Genomic DNA, 22,009 nt, shown 5'->3' with positions numbered 1-22,009 from the left:
TGCAGATTCAAACTACAGCTACAGCTACAGAAATTCAACTAAGAAATATACTACAAATGGATTCTTATGCACTTTATAATGTAAACATAAACAAACTGCAGTAAACAACTGAACACCTTTTTTTCTCATATTAAATTACACTCATATTAAATTAAGTCATCATATTCGAAAATTCACTGTTCCTGCTGAATATCCTATTTAGATTGTACAGGCAATGAAAGTGTACCTAATAGTAGCTGAAGGATTAGGTAATTAAATAGTCTTTGTAAATACAAAATTTGTTAATGGTACATATGTAAAAAATCTTAATGTAAAATATTAAAGTTTCTGTTTTTCACAAGATTTTGTCGTACTGTTCTGAATTCAAAAAGAAATTCATAATTGCATTTTTACAGCAATGTTAATGGGCCTAATGATAACATTACTCCAAGTAAAAATATTTTACTGCAAACCTTGAAGAAAATCCTTAAAAATACAGCAATATTCTAAAGTCACTTATCTGAGAGCATTTTTTAGGTGATTTTTTTAAAAATAAATATTAAAAGGTTTTTTTAATAAATATTTTTCAGTTTTTTAACATCCTATTGTGTTTTCTTTACTAAAGAGTTCCTAACCTAATAAAATATGTTTAACAATCATACATTCACTCTTTCTTGGATTATGTTGTCTTATATATATTATATGAGAAGACCCAACAACAATCAATCAACAATTTTTATGTGTATACAACAATCAATTGTAATTGATAAGCACTTACTTCTGAAATGTGAGCTACTACAAAACTGAAGGAACAGAACTTCTGGAGCATTTCTCTACATGTAATTATTTTGATTTGGTAGGGCAGGTTGTAAGTCTTGCTAGGAACCTAGAATTGTGCTAAAGATTCAGAATAGTAGTACAAAAAAGCTTTTAGGCTGAAATCTGCTTCTCTCAAATTTAATGCAAAAAACAATCAATGACTAAAACTATTTTTATATATTGAGACTCCTTTAGAGAAGTGGTAGTTAAATTTAAAGTACATTAACTTTATTTGTACCTTCGTTACCCATAAATTATAAACACTGGATTTTCATTAACTTTTTTCTTTTTTTTTTGTCTTCAGTCATTTGACTGGTTTGATGCAGCTCTCCAAGATTCCCTATCTAGTGCTAGTCGTTTCATTTCGGTTTACCCTCTACATCCTACATCCCAAACAATTTGTTTTACATATTCCAAACGTGGCCTGCCTACACAATTTTCTCCTTCTACCTGTCCTTCCAATATTAAAGCGACTATTCCAGGATGCCTTAGTATGTAGCCTATAAGTCTGTCTCTTCTTTTAACTATATTTTTCCAAATGCTTCTTTCTTCATCTATTTGCCGCAATACCTCTTCATTTGTCACTTTATCCACCCATCTGATTTGTAACATTCTCCTATAGCACCACATTTCCAAAACTTCTAATCTTTTCTTCTCAGATACTCCGATTGTCCAAGTTTCACTTCCATATAAAGTGACACTCCAAACATATACTTTCAAAAATATTTTCCTGACATTTAAATTAATTTTTGATGTAAACAAATTATATTTCTTACTGAAGGCTCGTTTGGCTTGTGCTATTCGGCATTTTATATCGCTCCTGCTTCGTCCATCTTTAGTAATTCTACTTCCCAAATAACAAAATTCTTCTATCTCCATAATCTTTTCTCCTCCTATTTTCACATTCAGTGGTCCATCTTTGTTATTTCTACTACATTTCATTACTTTTGTTTTGTTCTTGTTTATTTTCATGCGATAGTTCTTGCGTAGAACTTCATCTATGCCGTTCATTGTTTCTTCTAAATCCTTTTTACTCTCGGCTAGAATTACTATATCATCAGCAAATCGTAGCATCTTTATCTTTTCACCTTGTACTGTTACTCCGAATCTAAATTGTTCTTTAACATCATTAACTGCTAGATCCATGTAAAGATTAAAAAGTAAAAGAGATCGCATCGACATGCACATCGGTCTGATTCATGAGGTGTCCATGAGTAAGTTTAGTGTGCCCTATTCACATACCTCCTCTCAACGGTTAATCCTGCATGAGGAATTCTACGATGACATAGTGTTCTTAACTGGACGAAGTTTATTGTTGATGATAGCTTTCCATTCATTTTATCTCTCAAGAAAACAGGCAAGGTGATCAGAAACAACGCGATTAGTTGAAGTAGGCTACAAACTAGCCAATTTTGCTGCACTATCAGCTTGCTCATTTCTTGAAATTCCAACATGTCTGGTGCTCCAGCAGAAGCTCACACTTGTGTTACGCTGATTTATCTCAGATATGATAGAGTGAATTTCACAGACACCAACGTGTCTGGTAGCACTAATCGCCTGCAAGCCACTCATGAAATCTGAACAGATGACTACGTGTCATATGTTTGGTTAATTATACTTAAGGCTTTATTAATAGCATACAACTCTGCGACAAAAATGCTGACTATGCTGGGAAGGCCAAACACATGAGTATGTTCTATTGCCAACCACAAAAGCACAACCAACAGAATTATCGTGTTAGTTTATACAGATCCATCTGTATGAACTATAGCATCAGAATTCATGCTGTTTATAATATTATTAAACTTTTTGTAAGATAACCGGATGCGTGTAGTTTTTATATACAAAAACTAAAACAATAATTTACAGGAGAAGGCCGCTAAAGGAGGAAATAACATTGAATAACAGTAGTACTGGAGATATCTGAAAATCTAGAGCTAAAAAAAGTGCTGAGCTCTGTTGCCTAGCAGAGCAGCATATCTTGGCTGTTTCTGAAGAAAGAGAAAGAAGTTTCTGGACATGCGCCAAGTATGATATAGAAGTAGGGATGCTGAACTCAAGAATAAATTGATGCATGAGAATCTACCAGACGAAGATGACCAAAGTGTATGACTCATCATTTAATAAGCAGAGATTCAAGTTCTGCCTCACTCAATCAATTATAGTTGTTTTGCTTCTTCGAGCACATCATCCACCACCCGTCATAGACATCTCGAGATGGTAGAAGGAACTTGGAAGCCTGGGAGGACAGAAATTGTGTATCAGTTAAAGAAATGTTAATACTGGTGATGAATCTTGGATATTTGAGTATGACCCTGAAACAAAATGCCACAGCAAGGAGTGGCACACTTCAAACTCACCACGTCCCAAAAAAGCAAAAATGAAGAGATCAAAAATCAAAATCATGATAATTTGTTTCTTCGATAGTAATGGCATTGTCCATAAGGAGTTTTTGCCTACAGCACAGACTGTAAATCAATATGTTTACCAAGAAATTCTTAAAAGACTGCAGAAAAGAGTTGCTTCCACGAAACCAGTTTTAATTTCTTAAAAATTAAAATTTGTTCAATTTATGATTAAAAATATTTTTTTGTATTATAATTTTTATTAAAATTTAAAACTCACCTACATACAATTTAAATTCCATACTGAAGCAATTATTATGTTAGCTACCACATCAGCAGGTATTATATTAGCTGTAACATTAGGATCACATTCCATTATTCTTTTAAATCCAGTTGAATATCCAACACCAACTCCAGTAGTGCCATACAAATTATCAATCCAACCTGGGACAGGTTCTTTACTTGAACCTGTGACTGAAAAATATAAAACAAAAACTAGTTACTGAAGTAAATTTTTTATTCAATAAACAGATTTTATTTTTCTCTTTATTCAATTTTTTTCAATAGTTGTTCATAGACTAATTAAAATTAAACCCAGTTCCAGAGATAAAATATTTAAGTTATGTTAATCATAAAGATTATAGTTTTAATTTAAACATAAAACAATATTTTAATTTAAAATAATGTTACTTATAAAAATGAAAATTCTTAAAATATTAGGTTGTTGAGTAGATGTTGTGATTTTCAGAAGACTGATTTCTATTTGGCAAAGTTTATTTGTAGTATAACTGATTCACTAAGCTTCTATTAATAGTTTCTGTAATAAATTTAATATTGCCAATTTTTTAGATATTGGTTTTATATACAGAAATACTTCACTAAATAAGGCTCCAGTTGTCATTGTCTGCGCAAATAAAAGTACATCATGCTTATATATAAAGTAAAAGCATGTGTAAACAAACAATTTGTTTTGTTTCAAGTTAACCATTGCATAGAGAAACAAATTACTATACCACACACATAATAGCCTATAATATATACATAGTCAATGTTTGCTAACCATATCATAGAGATATTAAATTAAATTAAAGTTATAGATCTACCAAAACTGGAAAACTTCCATAAATACACAAAACAAATGCTCAGATTTCAACACAAACAATATTAAGTATATATAAATTTGTAGTGATAAAAGAAAGAAATGAACTGACACGTTTGAAATCTGACACATTTTTTGTATCATACTAAATATTTTTCTGCTTAACTCAAAAATACCACTCATTCTTTTAATTAAAAATAGCATTGAGTTACTGAAGACTGCCATAATAATGTTCAAAATATTTGAAAGTATTTTTTTTAAATTTTCATTAATTTAGTTCAGATGGCCTTTAAAAGAGTCGATAATTAAAAAAAACAATCTTTATTGCATACCACCACTGACAAACATAAAAAAAAAAAAAAAACAGTTTTATATTAGGTACATTGTGAATATTTATTTAGATTTTGTATTCATAAAAAAAATTTTACTTTTATTATGTCTTTTATAAGGTCTTAAAATTTTATAATGTCTTAAAATAGGCCTACTATTAGTAGGCCTATTAATTTTCGATCAAATTTAAATACTACAATAAACTATATGGCACAGAGGTGTTTAATATTTAATAAAATTAAAACTGAATAAATATCCAATTCTATTTAAACACCACATTAAAAAGAAAAAACCTATCTAAAACCATGTTGGTTCTGCTTAAAAAATCTGATGTATTTTATTAAACAATTAATGTATTTCTAGATTAATAATTTCTTCTTCCTAACAAAAGAATTGGTCCTCCTCTTTCTCTTTTGTTAAACATAATTTTTTACATGTTTATAACTATCCCTCAGATTTTTTTCTATACACACTTTTTAACAATTCTCTTTTACTTTTATTTCATTTATTGTTTTCTTGTGTTTTACTTTTCTGTTGTTTTAAAGCTAAGCTATGAGTAATTTTAAATCTACTTAATTATCTGCTAGTCATGATTAGGAGTTTGTTAGAATGCATCTCCTGAGTAATTCCTGTTTACCCCTACTCACTTAAAAGTAAGTTAGCTCAAGTTAGTTGTTCCCCCACAAGGTATTTTAAGCTCAACTCCATTTTTGTTTGTTCACATTACACATTTACTCTAAAAACAACATTACAAATTATTTTCTATAGTTTAAATACTTTCTATCAGTGAAATTTATTAGTAATATATGCTAATAAGAAGAAAGGAAATGGCAATAATCTAAAAATTCTTAGCTTACTGCATTTTCTAATGCTGATTGGACTTCTTATATTAGTAAGTTATACATTGGAGTGCTTATAACAGTAACTCAGCTGTTGTACTGATATTGAATTATTTAAGAATATTTCGGACATTTATCTTGATTTCCACTTTTCCTTAATATGTCAGAATTTTCCTTCATCACTTATACTGGAATTTTTTTTTTTTTGATTTCTAATCTCAGGCCAATTGTTTTTGGACATTGAAAATAACTGAGCCCCAAATTATCAAAGATAAACAGTGATATATGTATTCAAACCCAAATAGTAGTAATTACTTCTTTAATTGTTCTATCAGTAATTTCTTTGTTCCAGTACAGCCTTACTCTTTCGTTTTTGATTACTGGATCTGACTCATGTTTCAAGTAATGTGTTTTTAAGTGTGATAGTCCATCAACTAACCGATTGCTTTCAAATTTTCAGGAACATTCATGTTATAGCAGAAAAGGTTTTAAGCTATAGATCGAGGCTTTAACCCCCTTGGAGTGAAGTTGCCAACTAAAGAAATTCATTAAAGAAATAAAAATTAATCTTACTAAAAGAAATAAGTTGCAAAGTTTTCCTCATCAAAGGTATGTGTACCTTTAAGTTTTGTTATTTGTACAAAGTTCTTTCAAATGTTTTTAAGGACATTATGAACTCCTTATTGGATGTAAAAATTCACCGAATATACTTATAAATTCTACAGCTTTATTCTTTAAAATGAATACTTAACATTTCCTTTTATTTTTTTCCACAATTAATTTTATTATTCGAATAATTTCTTCATACAATTTCTTATTTTAAATACTAATCTATATATTATGTTTTTATGTATACCATTCTTTCTCTCCCTTTGTTCTTTTTCACTTCATGTAAGGATGGTGTATTTTGTTTTCATGAAACTTGCAGAATGGCATTGATTTGAAGGTTGGCTTAAGGTTGGCTTATTTTCATAAAAAAAAAAAAACTTTGACAATAATGGCCTCTATTAAGAAGTTGTAGTTACGTTCCACAAAAAAGCCAGATATATGGCTAAAAAAAAAATTATAATTTTGAAATGCTTCTAGAGTCCAACTTGGTTAAAATCATGTAGCAGTATACTACACAAATCATCAAAGTTTCATGAAATTCAAACTTATTTGGCTTCTACACAACTGCCTTGTCGTGTCTTGTTTAATGGTTTTTTTTCTTTCCAATGAAGATTTTTTTGTACATTACATTTCTATTCTTCTGTTTCTTATTGAATTACCTATTTTCGAAGGTACTTCTGTGTTTCTGCTTTAGTTTTGTATGAGGATAATAATATATGATAGTTGCATAAACAACTAACTGTAAAATTCATTGTTCTTTTTACTTTTCTCATTGTAATTTTATATTATAGTGTCATGTACCTACAACCATCTACTTTCTGTTAAAATATATTTTGATTTATCAATGTACATCAATCAGTGTAAAAATTCATTACCCTTTGTGGGAATTCCTTATAAGTTACTATATTTACTATTTAATATAGGTCTATTAATACTATGTTACTGATAGTTTTGTATTTTATGCAATTGTGAATCAAAATTAAAGGCAGTTCTTTTTTGCCATAGATTGTTTTACAGCGCTAATATGCATTAAATGGTGCCCATTTATCTTTATCAAAAATATAATAGATAAATAAAAAAAAAAATTTTTCTAGTGTAGAACATGAAAACGTCCTTTCTATTCACTGCTTTGTAACACAATGTATTAAAATAAGTGCATCAACTGAATTATTTTAATGAAAACCTTTTTATACAGAAGCAATACATAAAACTGAGAAGGAGTAAGAATGTACATATCATTTTGTGGCTTTCTGCTACATTATAGTGTAGTGTAGCACTTTAGAATTCAAAGATATGAATATAAATTATCAAAAAGTGAAAAAATACTAGAAACTTTTGACAGTTATTTCTATATAATAGTTCATATCTTGCATTTATCTGTTTATAATTGAACTCTGAATTTTTATACAAAATTAATTTCTCAAAATCCATTCTTATTTTTGTCTTATTTTGGTATTCTACATATTTTTTGTTGTTAATTCTCCTAAGAAAATTTATGTTTTTTTGTAAATGTGACAGCTTCAAGTTATTTAAATATTAGAACTCTCATAAAATAATTTGCATTGAAAGAAGAAGTTTAATTTTTGTTTACTTAGTTTTTTCAAGTACCTTTACTCTCTAGAAATATATGAAAAAATAAATCAGCCAGGTATTTGTAACTGACCCAGCATGTAACATCAAAGGAGAACATGAATCATGTATTTATTAAGTGATGATTGATGATTAGCCGTTTATTTGTGTTCGACCCTTGGCGATTCCATAGGCAAATGTTCTTCATGATAGTCTATCATCTACAACTTCTTTAAGTTGCACTATTGCCCTGCTGGTGTTGATTTTGATGTAACAAGCAAGTGTGTTCATGGTCATCCTGTTTTTCTTTTTTCGCTGATGATACTGAGCATAATTGAAGGTTCTAAGAAATTCAAAGTATGTCGATTTAAGTCTTTTGAATTTTAGCTTCGATTCCGTGGGATTCTCAACAATCTTCACCAGCACCACAACTTGAACGCATCGATTTTCTGCCCTTTTGATTTCCTGAGAATCCAGCTCTCACAACTGTACATGGTAGTTGGAAAAACTATTGCCTGCATGAGTGCATTTTGTGTCCAATGCGACATCTCTACTTTTCCAGATCTTCTGCATACTATACATCACGGTTAATCCAAGTGTGATATGGCATTTAATTTCAGGTGCTGATTCTGTATCGCAGTTGCAGAATAGAATTTATAATATATATATATCATTAATAAAGTATTGTATGCATATATAGAATCCTGTATTTGTTAATGAAATCTGTATTTTCTGCTTTTGAAAAAATTTGAAATTTCCTATGTTGGGTTATAAACTGAATAATTTTAACAAAGATCTTCTAGAATTAATGACTTGAGAGTTTTATGAGAGTGGACAATTAAAATTGTACAGCTCAATATGATAAATTACAAAAAAGAAAAAAAACAGGTACAGATCAGTAGATCTTGTACAGAATCTTAAAATCAGTTTGATTTTTTCAATTAAGTATGGAAGAAAATTATAAAAAGGAGCATGTAAGTAAAACTACTGCTTGCGTATATTATAATTTTTAAATATTGGATATTTATATGGCATGTCACTTTTAATTCAGTAATGGTATTTTAAAAACATCTTAGTATTTAGTAAGTGGTTTTATTGTTCTTTTTACTGATAGTAAAATATTAATAATATTATTTTTAATTAGTATATTTTTAGCATTTACTTGTATCATCTTATTTTACTAACATACTGTGCCATAAATGATGTAAATCTAATGAATATTTTTAGTTTTGTTGAAGTATTTGTGTAATTAACATTAAATGATTTATTGATTACATTTTCAGATGAATCTTTTTCAAACTGTATTAAATAATAATAAAAACTTGTTAAAAAAATTACTAAATTGAGGAAAACCAATTGCCTATTCTTGCCAAACAGCAAACAGTGAATTGAGAATGTTATTATTATTCAGTTATTGGAGAGGTAAGGTAACTTTTGCTCAAATAATAAAATACTTTTAAATAACTAATGCATAGAAAATAGATTAGTACATTCAAAATAATAAGTATATTCGATTATTCATTGATGTTGATTGACTTGAGCTGTTACTGCCAAGTGAACTACTAGCAAAAGTTTCAACAGCATCGAACTTTGTTATGGTAGATTGCAATCCATTCACCAGCAGATTAGAATGTGCATTAGGTTTTACTGAACTAATTATTCACAACAAAAATCCCAGTCAGTATTTTTGTACTTAAATTGGCTGATTTTCAAGAACTAAAATAATTGACTAAAAAATATTCCTTAGAAAGAGTTTAAAAATTTAGTTAAGAGTGTTTAGATGAACTGAAGCAATTATCATGGGATGGGTTGGGATGAAGAGACTGTCCTTATTTCTTATATTGGTTTTAAAAGTGATTTAAGTAAAAGAAAATCTTTATTTATAAATTATATTTTGCATTTCTAATTGTTTTTGGTTTGAACTTTTTGTCTAAAAATGGTTAAAGTGTTACTGAAAAAAAATTTAAACAATTTATCCACTCTTGTGATCTTTAAAATAATTAGTGATTTGCCAATTTAGGCCAGGATTTTATTTGTAGAAAAGTATATATCATATATCATAAAAAAATTACGTTTAATAATTAATGCTTTTAATAACTTACTTGATGCTGATGTTGCAAAACACATGACAATATACATAACATGAAAGTTACAGTATGTTAAAAAATATAGATCTGTAGGGATTTTAAGATTATAGAAACTGGATTCAATTGGGTACACTGTCTTATTGCAATAAGTGGTACATTAAATCACCTAGCATATAAGCAGTAATAGTCAGAGTTGTTTTTTCTGAGTGTAATTTGGGCCCAGATCAACAAAGCTACATTAAATAATTGGAAACTGGATTATCCTACAAATCAGTCATTCAGCTAGTAGGTAAAAATTAAATTAATGTATTAGAAAAATCTAACAAAATATTCATTATTATAGAACATAACTCATAAATTTACTTTACTTCTTTGAGAGAGCAAACTCTGATGGCTTGATGTCCATGGTATGGTACAGCAGTAAGTACCCACAATTGTTCATTCTTCAGTAATGTAGTTAAGGCCCCCTCCTCTGTAATGCAAACTTTGAGTACTTCTTGTGTACTGTTTACTATAGAGCACCTGAGCAGAAATGCTCTAGTGATTCATCCTCACCCCAGCAGGAGCACAGGCCAAGGAATCCTTTAAGTTTAATTGGCATAGGTGCTGTTTATACAGCAATAATGCAGCCTATGTGAGCTCCAGCCACAAATATAGCAGTTGCCCTGCACACTCCAGTATAGTGCCAGATCAGTGGTGCTTGTTGAATAAGTCATATAAACAATTCATATAAACAAAGCAGTGATTGACATGGCCACCAAACTGGTGGTGTTGAACTTTCATAGATTTTATTACATAAATTTTCTCAGAATTAAATTCTCTACAATTTTTGATAATATAATTTATACATTTAGTCATTTAACAAAACTGTTAAATGTACAACCTAAAAAAAAACATGTTTTTCGTCACCGAATTTTTCTATTTTACGTCGGATGTCATGAAAAACTACGAGAGGTACAGTTCTGGAGCTTAATTTATTCGATTTTTCAGCCAATAAACATAAGTAACCATCACGTTTATCCGTTATATAACGCTTTAAAAATGTTAGTATGACCTCATTTCACTGGAGGAATTGAAATCAGGGCGAAATTTTTCAGTAACCTTAACTCTATAACAAATCGTTTTCGGACATAAGTTTGTATGACCTTTTTCCCCTATTTCAAGCTCTAGAATTAGTTCCCAAATTATTTTCTTTTCCTTCTAAATCACTCGGTGTAATGTTTTCAGTTGAACCGTTTCCAAAATCGGAATCCCGTTCACCATATAGCAGTATAATAATATTAAAATAACAACTTAACATATTCCGAGTTGAAAGATATTTTACAATCGTACCTTGAAAGAGTTTACCATAATCGTAATGTTTGATGTTTGAAGCCGACCTGATATAAGTATTCCCGAAAATAACATAAGAATGTGATGCTTGCATCGCAATCAGGCATCATAGCATATATATATATATATATGCTTATATCTTTTTTTTTAAATATATATATACTAGCGAACCCCGACAGACGTTGTCCTGACGCGGCATTATTCTGTAATAAATGCACACACATAAATATAAGTAGCTTAATTAAGTTTAAATTAGCAGGAATGTGTTCTAAATTTCATTAAAATGACTATTAGTATGATATTATCAGTTTGTGATTGTTGTATTATTGTAATGGGTTTATTGATTAATTAGGTGTAGTATGGTTAATATTTATTTTCACTAAATATTGAGATGTCCGATGAAAATTGAATTAAAAAATCGAAACGTCGTAAAATTAATAATTAGTGTAATTAATAAATTTTCATCCACATTACTACTAATTTTCACTTAACATCATTCTAAAAAAGTACCTCCTACATATATTTTTTTAAATTTAATAATTTTGATGTTTCATAACCATGTAGCTTAATTAATCAATTAATAAAAAAATTAAAACACTGTAAAAAAGCAACGTAGTTAAAAATTTGGTAGACATTTTTATAATTTTTCTCATTCTTTATTTTAACATCTATTTTACCAAATTTTAGATAATTGTAAATTAAAAATAATTTTAGAAAACTTTTTATAAAATTAATCATAAAACATTATAAATTCAATTTTTTAAATATACTTTAAACTATATTTAAACTTAAATTTTAATTTTATAAATGTTATAATTTATTTTACAAACTTAAATTTTTATTTTCAAAGAGCCGTTCAATACTTCATAAGTTGCATAGAATCAAATGAGAACTGACTATTTAAATTTGTAGATTAAGTTGATTGTTATTGAATGCACGTGTATACATCATTAAAATTCATGAAAAATCATGTAAAATACTCATTTCAATACTGTACCTTACAAATTTGCACAATGTACATTTTTTAATTAAACTTTAAAACGTTATTTCAATAAATAATAATATAATATAATATTCTCAATAAGCGCGCAATTCTAGCAGACTCGGCAATGCTTCGCTATTGCTTTTAAGATTAAATGACAACAATTGAAAGTTTCATAAAACCTTAAAAAACTGAACATTAGCAATTTAACAAAATTTAACCTTTCACTTTATAAAAGTCAGAATGTAAATAAATCCAAATGGCAAAACAACAGCACTACCTATCGGATTTAATTCAAACTATTCTCTAAATACGAATTTTAATGTAAGAACAACACTAAGCTACGACGCAAGTAACTGATATGCGAAAAAGCAACAAAATAAAAAAGATTACTAGAATCCGATCGCAGCACCAACTGGTGCTGCGATTTTTGGTTTGACTGATAAACCAAAAATTAAAAAATAAACTTCAAAAACGCGATCGCAACTCTGCCTAACGGACCCACACGCCAGACCCAATTGTGAACCTTAACCATCCCAAGATCAACAACACATAAATAAATTTAAAAAACATTTTCACTTCAATACTGTACCTTACAAATTTGCACAATGTATATTTTTAATTACACTTTAAAACGTTATTTCAATAAATAATATAATATTTCTCAATATGCGCACAATTCTAAACGCGATCGCAGTGCTGCCTACTTGTTACTTAATCAGTTGTGATTTTGTTTACATTGGCAACGGCCATACGGGCTCTTTGTGATTGGTCGTTGTGTTTGACAGCGGCCATCTTGCATTGATCTGATTGGTTTTCCTTTGTTTACATTTCCATCTGATTTATTAGCCTCTTATTTATTAAAAAACTGTTTTCTCGCGATTTTTTGTAACACAATAATAACACAAAATTACGAAATATTTTTCTCAATTTGATCGCAGCACCAACTGTCGGGACAAACTAAAATTAAAATAGAATATTATTGAATATTCGATACTGCGATGGTAGTGCAGTCTGCCGGATCCAATGTAAAACATTCCAAAATCAACTACTACTTATAAATAAAAAATTAATTAAAAAAGCATTTTCCAGTGGACCAAATTGTGAATCTAAATCATTCTCGAATCCCCTTTAACACATACACAAAATTTCATCAAAATCAGTCCGGCCGTTTAGGAGGAGTTCACTTTCATACACACGCACACAAGAAATATATATATATAAAGATATATATAAAAAAAATTAATTATGCATATTAATTAAGTAATAGTTATTTGATTTTCTAATTCATCACCTACCGATGATGACTGTTTAAAAATGGAATGGACATCTATTTTTAAATGGGGCAATTTTAATTTTAGAATTATTAATTCGATTTTATTTATTTATCTTTTGACTGACTTACACGTGTAATTTCTGAAAGTTATTTTATGTATACGTATAGTAATAATAATTATTATTATATGTATATATGTATATATATAAATTTCTAGCTCGTCTAATATAGAGATGTCTTGATTTCAAATACGTTAAATGAACTGAAAATATTTCATAGGGGCAAGTATAAAATTTAATAGAAAAATAGTCGATCAGATAGAGATGGAATAGCTATGAAATACGCTGAATATGAGTGGATGGAACTCTAAAAGAAATGACCTAGAATTGAAACCCTTAGGGAAAAGAAAGAAGATCCAAAAAATAACTTGGGGATAAGCTGTATTAAGAAGAAACAACAGAGATAAAGATGACTTGGACTGAAGTCAATTTGCTGTCTCAGAACGTAGTGAAACGGAGGCTTTTCAAATCAAGAACTCCTTTTTTCCACAATGGAAGGCGAGTCATGAATCATTTATAAATATTTTTATTAAAGCTTATATATCTTTTAAAAGTTATGGGTACTTCAATTAATTATAAGTGAATATTTATTTAAAATGCTGTTAATTTTAATTAAACCTACAATAATTTTGTAATTAATTCGTTTCTCTTCAAAAGAAATATTTTATTATCCAGTTATAACATCAACCGTACTCTAAGCGTACGATTAATTAAAATTTTGATCTGGTTAAAGAAAAAGGAAATAAATAGAGAATACATATTATTCATCTCTCTATTAGCGGTCTGGATAATTCAAATGATTTTTCTTTATTATTTAAAACATATTTTCGACTGGTTTTTATTTCCACGAACTTACTTCATAATTTTTTTTTTCGTAAGACTTCACATTTAAAAATTACGATATTTTAACTTTTGATGAAAAGGTAGACTGTAATGGATTGAATTTCAGATGAATAATGATGAGCCTGCCATTGTATATGTGTTGTGTGTGTGTGTATATATATATATATATATATATGTGTGTGTGTTTAACTTCGAAAAGTAAAGAGTGAATTAAAGAGAAAAAAGCTTAGAAATACTGTTCCAGCGAAATACTTGTAGTTTTTCTAGGATCTTTTTATGAGACTTTTTTAATTTCAGCAACTATGAAATACTGTTTGAAAGTTAGTACTCTATAGAGTTTTGTCGAAGTTTTTGTAATCGTATAAAATATATGATATTTGTGTTTGTATGTGTGTGTGTGTGTGTGTGTGTGTGTGTGTGTGTGTGTGTGTGTGTGTGTGTGTATATATGTGTGTGTGTATTTTACATGTTATTTTATTGCGTTTTACTTTAGTTATTCTACATTGAGTTATGTAATTATTGATACGTGTGATTTATATGATCCTTTGATTCTTTCTTCATTTATAATTTTAAACTTAAGTAAAAAATAAATGTTATTAATAAAATTAAAATTATAGATAAAATAAATAGAAGTAGTTATGTAATACCGTCGTGGGTATGGCCTACTGAGAGGACTTTATTTATTTTTAACTAATTTATTTTAATATGCCGATCTCCGAGGCGGAGTGGTAGCTTCTCGGCCTTTCATCTAGGGGTCCCGGGTTTGAGCTCCGGTCAGACATGACAGTGTTCATACGCTACAAGATTGCATTTCCATATTCCCGCTTACAAGCTTCAAAGCTTCTGCGATAAATTAACGAATTTAACTTATCAAGTGAAAAAAAGTTTTAGAAATATCACGAGAAGAACAATAGAAAATTTTGTTAGCCATGTAGCAAAATAAGGGGAAAATATTTTTACATCAGAATAAAAATATCCTTTTTTATTTTTTATAACTCTATTCCTTACCCGTCTGCTATATAGAGTTGGAAGTGAAATACTTGTAGAAGAAGAATAGCAAGCTTTCATTACTAAAATTTATTTTATAGTAGTGAATTTTCAGAAAATTTGATTTCGTCCCTGAGATCCATCTTCTAATCGTTGCAGAACTTCTTCCAAAGACTCCAACATACGAAAACTTCTTTCCATATCCTCGAAGCATTCTTTAATTTCGAGTTTAGTATTCGATTGCTGTCGAAACAACAAATTCAGCTCTTTCACACTACGAAAGAGAAGCCCCGTGTTGTGTGCAAAACACTTCTTCTGTTTCATAAAAGTCTGCTCCATACCTTCCACACACCGCTGTTTTGCAGGTCCTTTTTCCAACATACCGGAAACGTTTGCTAACGACTCGCGGATCTCTCCAAGTCGGAGGCTTCCTCAGCCGAATATAAGGAACTCCAGCCGGCCCTGGACTTCTTACGCAAAACTACGAACAGGAAACACAAAAACGTAAACAAAACAAACTCAAACTCTAAAAAAAAAAAAAATCATAAACAGAAAAACAAAGAAAACGAGTACTAATTCCCGGAGCGAAAAATTCGGTCATCTGTTTACATCGAGAGCCTAACAATCCAGGAATGTATAATTAGAGTCGATTAAAATAACGCTAGAAGTATGAGTAAAAGGTGTGAGAAAGGAAGCAAGGACGAAAAATAAAAAAAAATAAAGATGATTTCTAGGAAATTTGAAAATATCACGAACTCGAACGTTTAGCTGAAAATAGATGAGCATGCAGAGAGAAATGCTGTAAAGGACCTGTCTCAGGACTGATAACCGTATAATGGTGATGATTTTATGACGCAATCAACGTATCCCCAAGGTGATTTCATGAATAACATTTTTGTAATACTCGTACATGTCGTAACTTTGATTAATAGCAATTCCGGTTAAGAATGTAGTAAAACCTTTATTCTTTGTTTCTTTTGAAGTGATCTTATGCTTTAATTACGCAACAAAGAAGGACAAATAATTTTCACTCGCATGTATAAAGTAATTGAAATTCTGGAATTTCATAAAGATATTCACGATACGGTTGAAAAGTTTATTCTACTTTCTCATTTCTTATTCAAGATGAATCATTTAGAAAACATTAAATAAATGTAATCCCTTTTTAAGGGATTAATTTTCATATACTTGAAGGATATAATAATACTACACTTTATAAGTTTACGTTACCCATTTATAAACTGCATCTAGCTGTAAATAATAAATTTTAATTGCATAACATTTAAATTATATAGAAATTTTCTAAATCCCGGCAGTTTTTTTTTTTTTATTAATACTGCATATATTAAAAAACTTATTGACTGTATTTTTTAATATGTCCTGTATGCAACACTTAATAAATTATTTTTGTGCATATAAATACAGCTATCAAATTTAAACTTGAAATTAAAAAGAAACAGAAGTTATGTAATATGCTTATTGGGGAGTTAATAAAGTAATGGTCAGGATGATAGGAAAAGTATTCCAAGAATTTAATTAAGCGAAACGTTATACGAATGGAATGAATACCATTGTCTGGGACCATCGTCTGGAGGTTCCGAGTTCGAATCTCGGTCAGGCATGGAATTTTCACACGCTAAAAAATTGCTATTTCACATCTCATCCTGTGATGTAATACCTGACGGTAGTCCCGAAGGCTAAAAAAAAAAACCTGCTATTACTTCTTTTATTAAATTTGTTTAATTAAGTAAATAATTCAAGTGATCAATTCATGGCTTATCGTAAAATTGGAAAATTAAGTAAATTATAACCATTTGCTATCATTTTTTCTTTATTTTTCTCATGTGATAATGTTTATAGGTTATTCAACTTCAACATTTTCAATTAGACGTCATATGCAAGTATTTTGCGATATCGGTCTATATATTAATAAAAAACATTTTTCAGCAAAATTATTTAATTTATCTTTTAGAGACTTCTATTTGCGAAATTAGTTATTCGAGCAAACATACACACACAGAAAATGTAAAAACAAGTTTGTTATAGAAATTGAGGTACATTTAAAAAAAAAATTAGTTTTCAAATAAATTTACAACGCTACTTTTGCTCTTCATCTGAAATGAAATCAATAGGCATTATAGAGAATTCTCGAAGTATGTATGCACGCGCACGCGTGAGGAGGGAGATGCTTCACCATTTTTGGAAAAAATTAAATATACTTGTAGTACTTAAAAATTCAACTTTTAAATCAATACATTTTATATTACGCTGTGTACAGCAAATACAATTAAAACTTTCTTTTTATATTCAGTTTTTATAATTTAATTACACACGAACTCTTAAACAGCCTTACACAGAGTCTGTTAATAAATTTACAACATGAAATTTACATACCTGCTTTAATTAAAATAATCATTAATTCAGATACTGTGCGCAAGTTAAATTTTGGCTTTATTTAAAAGAATAAATTTATTTAAAAAAAAAGATATTGCATCTGTAACGTGTAATACAAATCTCTATCACAATTTATAAAAATGAATTTTATAGAAGGTATAACGTAATTAAAAAAAAAAAAAAAAAATCGAATAAAACTGAAAGAGCTATTATTAAGAATTGCATTCTATAGAAATTTTAACTATAAACCATGAAAAATAAATTTTTTTTTTATAAAAAAAGTGTAGTATTTGAATAGATACCTTTACAAAAGAAATTCATTATTTATCATTACCAGAAAAAAAATTTACAAAATCTTTCTTTTTATTAAGTTACGTATTTTTCGCCTAGTTTGATATTAATGAGTACTATTTAGTAATTTAGTTTATTTATAATGTTTTTCTTTAGAATTTTACCCATTTATGAAAGATTTTTTTTTCTCCATAAACTACAATAAAGTTTTGTGCGATTAAACTAATTAAAAAAAATAACTTAACAATTTGAAATCTTAAATAGACTTAGTTATTACTCGGAATACTGAGCAATACAGAAGAAAACAACAGTACTAATTTTTCCAAATAGCAAAATGTACTATAAAAAACAAATTTTGGGTTACGTTTTTTAACTCGTTCAAAAACAGATAAACTTCTAAATTTGACCAATACGTTTATCTTTTTCACAGGTGCATTCAAACCTTAATTTTCACCAAATGAACAGATTTCGACGATGTTTTGTAGAAAACATTTTTTATGTAGTCGCGCTGTAGTATTTTCCATAAAAACTTAGTTTTTGTTTGTTCAAAGTTACCTACTGTGATTGGTAAAAATTTGTTGTATCCTTCTAGTCTGTTCTTTTCCCTTCTATGATTGGGTAGAAAATAACGAATTGTGATTTGCTGATATTTAGTGGGTTCCGATTGGTTAGTTCTTTTCAATTCTGTGATTAGAGTAATATGCTGTTCCGATCGGTCAAAAGTTCTCATACTTGTGATTAGTTAAAAAGATGAGGAGGTATCTACCGATTGTTTGGAAATCAGTGCAATCGAATTTTCCTGAACGAAAGAGTATCGAATTTAAGAAGTTTTCTGCGTAGGGGTCCTATAATACTACTGGAATATGTAATACGATCGAATGAATGTGTATTGTCATCGATTAATATTTATCGGTTTTAATTTGAAGGATTAAGATCATTTGTTGTGGTTGGACCACGTTTCATTCTATTTACCCACTACTAAATCATTGGTTTATACCAATGAAATTTGTTCATTGGTATAAACGAACAAATTTTCAGTATATTTTCAAATCTGCATGATTTGGAAATAGCGATTGGAATCAAATTTTTCTCATTCATATAAACACTTAAACTATTTGTACAAAGTGAGTAACATAAAACCGAACCAGTAACGTAACCGCTGCAGAATTGGTAATTTATTTAGGTTGGTCCATATGATTATTTGTTACACTAACATAAAAAAACCTCACTGCGAAAATTTTGTATAAAAAAGTTTGATGTTACAAGTACAATAATAAAAATACAGTATGACAAAAATATTTTAGTATAATAAAAATACTTTAGTCAAGAATTAATATCTGCTACGTTTAATTTTATGTTAATCGAGAGGCCCATAAAATTGTCATTAATTGAAGGAGAACTTCGGGGTCCAATGAGAATCCAAACCGCTTCGATATCTGGTGAAATGTAGTTTCACTAGAATGATAAAACGAAAATATTTTGAAGGTAAATATCACAATAATTACTTTTTTTAAATGAATGAGTTATAGGCCCTGAAGTGATACGAGTACATGGTCTCGAAGCTCTTTTGAAAGAATACTATACTTTTCTTGTCCTCGAAGTAGAAAACGTTCTGAAAAAAAAAGTTTTGATATCAATATTTCAATTTTTTAATGAAGGAGCCATGAGTACATAGGACCTTAAGAGTATATAGGTTGGCAAAGAGGCTGATATAATTTAGATAATTATGGCATATATAAGAAGCTAATTTCCAATAAAGTCAAACTTTTGTACTTGTCCCAAAAATAAGAAAATTTTTGAATACACATTTGAGATTAGCAGTTTATAATCGGATTTCGATCCATGTACTTTCAATCAAGCATCTAATGCAGTTACTACTACACTTGGATTAATGTATATTCTGTTAGAGTAGATCAGTTCCAATTTTATGTAAGCGTTATTCTTTTCTCTATTATGCTTGATTAGATATGGAATCATAAAATAATTAGAAGAAGAAATCTCCTGATTCCTTCCACATAGTCCATAAAAATTTCGGAATTCGTTTTTCCAGTGTAGACAGTTTTTCGATAATCACTCACTTTTCAAGAAATACAACAGCTATTTTAGTCAGAGACAGTCTTTTTTAATTAAAAAACTGAAAGGTTTTTTTGGCTGAATAAGAAAATTTGTACTTATAATCATTATTATAAAGGAGATGAAGTAGCGTTAGAAAATATATTAACTGCTATAAAGTAGAAATTTTTTATAATACAGAAAATTTAAATTCTGCAGCACCCAAGAAAGGATGGCGATAAGTGTAAGAAGTTATAAAAGATTTCATTTTTGTATACGAATCTTATATTTTTATGTTGTGGCTTGTGTTCCCAATGTATTTAATGTAGGAAAATAAAAGTTAAATTTATATACGTATATCGTAGATAAAATAATAATATTTTATTATTGGTTTATTTATGTATTATTTATTTTTATTACATTATTATTATTATAAAATATAATAATAATAATAACATTATTGAAAAAAATAATAATAAATTATTATTATTATTATTATTACTGTATAATCGCCATGGTGATTGGTATAGTGATGTCCGTGGTGGAGTGTCTCAGTTTTTCATCCAGAAGTTCCGGCTTTGAGCCCCCGTTAGGGATGTCAGTTTTCACTCGATACAAAATTCATTATCATCCAAATATAAATAAATAATTATTTATTTATTTATATAATAGGTAGATTTGTTTAAAATGTTCATATTATTCCAACACTGCATTAGGTTAAATTTAGTTTTGTAAAAATTATTATTTCTTGTAATGAAATCGTAATGTCTCAGTACAGACTCGCGCTGCAAAAGTGGTGGTGGTAGACTGCTTACAGAAGGCGTGGCACCGTCAAGTAAGTTAGTTATATAGTCCGCATTCAAGTTAATATTTTATTACGTTTTCATTTTCAAATATCACTGCTATGCCATCGTAAATATAGTTGATTTTAATTATGAAAACACTTTTTTTTTATTTACGTTATTAAAGTGACTATACTGCTTCAACTCATGAAAATATTTTTTATTTAAAAAAGAAAAAATATTCCTAACAAAAACAGGTATTGCTTGGAAAATTATTGAAAATTACTAATAGTTTTTAAAATAATTGCCACTGATTACATCGCGCTCTATTTAAACGTAACTAAAATAAATCGACTTATTTTGATTTTACATTATTTTTTTTGTTTATGAACTTTAATAATTATTGAATGAAAGTTTAGAAAATAGAAGATAGGTCGCTGAAAAATGAAGTTAAAACCACCCTAATTTTTTACTTTTAATATGAAGTAAGTTAATATGCTTCAAACTTATCAGAAAAAATAAATCGCGACTAAATTTGTTATTATTATCTCATTTAAGTATATTATTTTATTTCATAGGTATAATGTAATTTATTTTTGAAATAATTTTGTTTTCGATATCGAGTAAAGTTATTAGAATAGATAACTATGTTTATTATATTTATACTAAAATGTCGTTTGCATGTTAAGTGTTAAGTGTTAAGTGTTAAGTATACTCTTATCGTTTTGCGTAATTATCTCATCCTACGGTCAGTAATTGTTCTTAAATGACTATAATACTTATCTATTTATACTGAATATTTATTTTAATGATGTGACATAATTAGTTTATAACATGTTTGTAAATTATATTGCAAAGTAATGTAAAAAGTATTGATATTTGTATCTGATTTATTGAAGTGATTGTTTACATAATTTTATAATAAACTAACAAAAGGAGCTGTAAAATTGTTTTATTCCCGTGTTATTCAAATTTCTTAATACGTATGTTAATAGAAAATTATACGAGTTACAGTAACATTTTCTTGTTGAAAAATTAAGGAAAATAATAAATTTAACTTTAGATAATTTGAACGATTTTTTAAAATGAAAATTTCTTGATTCAAACTTGGAATTTTTCAATTGATGTTTGTAGAATTCATTTTTGTCTTCATATTTTTCGCCTGATTATTAAAGGTGAAAAATAACAAACTATATTAAAGGTGAAGATGCGTTAACAACTTACGTAAATTTTTTCATGTATGTGATTATTTTGAAAATAAATTTCAAAATATCTATTACATCGTTCACACACTGACTGCTTTGTGCCTTATAAATCGTTTTATCATCTACATCT

General features: G+C 28.5%; 1 protein-coding gene across 2 annotated transcripts in view; it reads left to right on the top strand.

Annotated features, from left to right (window-relative positions):
* Positions 1–22,009, top strand: part of LOC142334269 (nucleolar MIF4G domain-containing protein 1) — a 228,614-nt gene that overhangs the window by 28,324 nt on the left and 178,281 nt on the right. For both annotated transcript variants that reach the window (XM_075382172.1, XM_075382173.1), the window contains 2 exons: positions 5,872–6,020; positions 8,873–9,011. The gene's annotated coding sequence lies outside the window, so the exon portion shown is untranslated. The remainder of the gene's footprint in view (positions 1–5,871; positions 6,021–8,872; positions 9,012–22,009) is intronic.

Source organism: Lycorma delicatula, chromosome 1 (genome assembly GCF_047948215.1).
Source record: "Lycorma delicatula isolate Av1 chromosome 1, ASM4794821v1, whole genome shotgun sequence".
Classification (NCBI taxonomy): domain Eukaryota; kingdom Metazoa; phylum Arthropoda; class Insecta; order Hemiptera; family Fulgoridae; genus Lycorma; species Lycorma delicatula.
The sequence above is the reverse complement of the archived record's forward strand: the minus strand, read 5'-3'. Positions and strand labels throughout refer to the sequence as shown.